General features: G+C 42.2%; 1 protein-coding gene and 1 pseudogene across 4 annotated transcripts in view; both read left to right on the top strand.

The window, feature by feature from the left end:
- The window catches only part of LOC146472173 (uncharacterized), a 241,432-nt gene that overhangs the window by 87,488 nt on the left and 151,214 nt on the right, over positions 1 to 2,730 (top strand). The window lies entirely within an intron of this gene.
- LOC146472178 (uncharacterized) overlaps positions 1 to 2,730 on the top strand; it is a 137,781-nt pseudogene that overhangs the window by 47,059 nt on the left and 87,992 nt on the right. The gene's annotated exons all lie outside the window — the stretch shown is intronic.

Raw genomic sequence — 2,730 nt, 5'->3', positions numbered from 1 at the left:
GTGTTGTTTACTTTCCATACCACCGAATATAGTCCAGCTGCTAACGACCAAAAAATGGTTCAATTGTTCGTTTCATGATAAAAGCATGAAACTTGGCAGGCTTACTAACCTCTATGAGACAAACATTTCCTGATATGGAGTCATCCCAAATTAACACCCAGAGCCACGTAATGCGCATGTCAGAAAAATGGCATATAAGCCTTTTAACATGGAAGCAAGGCTGATGTAAAATACTGAATTCTTGGCGTTTCTTTGGCTTCTCTGTTTAGTTACTTACTTTCTATCATTAGAGCGCATAATATAGTGCCTTTGAAATCAATATAAAAAGTCACGTGACTGTTTTGTCTTTAATGAATAGCAGAGCATTAGCAACTGATTATATGGTTAAGATTCCTCATCGGAAAGTACTTGGATACCAAATGACTTGAAATGATTTTTGACCATTCTCTGACTGAATTCTGATTTTTATTTTCTGGTTGTTATTAGAATTATTCATCCAGAAACTCATATTAACGCATGCACAAAAAGTACCACATTGGAACTATGCATGAAATCGAGGCTGAGATACATCGAGTAACTTACGTTTAATTGATATGATGTGCTTGCCAAAATGTCAAGATCTAGATTTATATGACTTATAGTCTTGGGAAATGTTTAAGTTAATTTCCCTTAAAACTGCCGAAGGTACTTCAAGAAAAGGGGCTGGAATTTGTGCCCCTTTGGAAGCTTCAGAGGCTGCAGGAACAGTATTTTCACAGTGTACAGTGTGTAAAGGTACAGTATTTATCCCACTATCAACCCCAGGTTCCTCATTTGTTGGAGCTGCACAAGAGAGAGAGCTGTTGCAAGGAACGAATCGTGTGCACTTGTGGAGCTTAGCTTTTAATCTATAGTTTCCAAGTACAAGGTCCAGCAATTGTAAACAGACCATCTCACAGTTCTGGAGGACATGCAGCGTCATTCTTTTCAAACTGTGTACAAACACTGTTTGCGATATCGGGAAAAGCTAGAGGTCCGTCATAAGAAATGCAAAGCCCACGCCAAACATAACATTGATAAGACGTCGCTTCATTGTTGCTCCATAAATCTTTAAAGCATAGATTAGGCGGAGGAAGGGACATTCCTTTCTCTTGCGTGGCGGAAACTACACTGCAGAAGAGGGATTTTGATCGCTTGAGATGCTGTTAAAGATGAAAAGATGAGAGACGGTCATACCAGCTTAATTTGAGTTACTCTCTACAGGCCGGGCTACGGATGGACTGTGGGGCCTTTGATAATCATGTTTACAAGGGTCTTGAGAGTTGATGGAATAGCATCACTTTGGCGGTTTGTGGGAAATCTTCCATTCAAAGGATTTCTGAAGCTGCAGAATATCTACTCGCAGCTTGCAAGATGGTATGCCTTAGGCATAAAGGATGTCTCTTCGTTGAGAGAGGGAGCGTTAAGATCTGGAAGGGCTGATAATTATCTATCCTTCAAATCTGAAGTGTAGACTTTGGCAGGTTCTAAGTCCAAGTTCTTCCAATTTGGCTGAGTGGAGTCTTGCAAGGTCAAAACACGGTTAACCCCTTGGTAATCTGTGCAATTGTCAATCAGTTCAATAAATGCTATCTCTTCTATGATCTGTAGGTGATATCCTTGGGGGACTTTGACTGCCTCGTCTTATTGTGCAGGGAGACCTGGCGCTTGGTATCATATGTCACTAAGAGATAACTTTGCTAAAAACTTCGTTGAAAAGGATGGCACATTTTCTCACTTTATTGTCTACTTCAAGATTTGAATGGGCACGTAGTCCTGAAGGGGAGTCTGCTTTATCACAGGAGAAAAACCCACACTTTACCCTTAAGGGCCCAGGCATTCAAGATAAGCTTGAACGCCGTGCCTTCACAGGAATTGCCGGCTAACTTTAGCGCCATTCCTATTCATCACTGTGCTGGACTATGTTCTCCTCCTCTCACTACACACTACACCATCAATGAACAGGGCCTACAAATCGATCCTAAACGTAGCCAAAGGCACCATGCAAAGTATCCAACTGATCTTGATTTTGTAGATGACATTGCAAAACAGTTCCACTGCTACGAAGTGTCACCTGCGCTCATTAGCAGGCGCAATGATCACTCAAGTGGACGACTTCAAATATCTCGGCCCATACATAATCTACTGACAAAAGGATGTGAAGTCCCGTAAAGCCTTAGCTTGCGTGTAATAAGCTCAACAAGATATAACATTCCGACCTTGCCAATGAACAGAACATCTATTTGCTTAATATGTTGATTGAGCAAATTCTGCTTTATGGTCCCGAGACGAGGACACTAACTTCGCGTCAACAACAACGGCTTGATGGGACATATACCAATCTACTTCCACGTGCTCAAAACATTCACTTTTCTGAGCACGCCACACGTTCACAAGAGCATTTACGGAAATCTTCTACCACTCTCCCAGAAGCTCGCCAAGCGGCAACTTTAATTCGCCGGTCATTGCCAGAGAGCTATGGGTGAGATTACCCAGTTCCTCTTACTATGGAAGCCAAGTGGCCCTATCCACTCCAGAAGATTGACCTTTCCCGACATGATTGCCAGCGACTCAGGGATAGAAAGGTCAGATCTCGGGAACGCTATGGTGGATCGTGAAGTTTGCGTACGTCCCGACCTTGAGAGGCGAACGATGATGATGATGATGATGGCTTACTGGAGAAGATATCAGCTTTTTTGTAATAAGCTTTGA

Source organism: Pavona decussata, unplaced genomic scaffold (genome assembly GCF_977016875.1).
Source record: "Pavona decussata unplaced genomic scaffold, jaPavDecu1.1 SCAFFOLD_100, whole genome shotgun sequence".
NCBI classification, from domain to species: domain Eukaryota; kingdom Metazoa; phylum Cnidaria; class Anthozoa; order Scleractinia; family Agariciidae; genus Pavona; species Pavona decussata.
This window is presented reverse-complemented; position numbering and strand designations above follow the sequence as displayed.